Raw genomic sequence first — 520 nt, 5'->3', positions numbered from 1 at the left:
CTCTTTCCCCCTTTTAGTACATAAAAACCTGCTTAACAAGGTTTAATTTTTGTAAGTCAAGTAGCACTTCCTTTTTGGTGGGATCTTGGATGATGTGGCAGAGGGTTGGCTTGCTTATAATACCAGGAGCAACTGCACAACGGCAATGAATAGTTGTTGGAAGCAGCTGGATTACCACTTCATGTGGGTTTTTTTTGTTTTTAATCTTTACAGTTTGAAGGGGTTTTTGTCTATCAGAAGTGTAATAATTCTGTGAACAAAGCCAGTTCCAGCTGTTCCAGATCCAGGAAGATGAACAACTGTGGGATGGCTTGTAATTACTGTACATTCCACAGCCACTAATTACTATAGGGTTTTTTTAAATTTCTGATTAGGACTTACTGGTGCTCAAAAGTATGTTCCACAAAGTGGTGGAAGGGGCAACACTGTAACTGAGAAATCTAGTGGTTAATGACTGTAAATCTAGTGATGTGCTGATTCTGCATCTCTTAATGTAACCTACTGATAGCTCTCAGGTTAC

This window comes from Alligator sinensis, unplaced genomic scaffold, assembly GCF_000455745.1.
Source record: "Alligator sinensis unplaced genomic scaffold, ASM45574v1 scaffold651_1, whole genome shotgun sequence".
Classification (NCBI taxonomy): Eukaryota; Metazoa; Chordata; order Crocodylia; family Alligatoridae; genus Alligator; species Alligator sinensis.
This window is presented reverse-complemented; position numbering follows the sequence as displayed.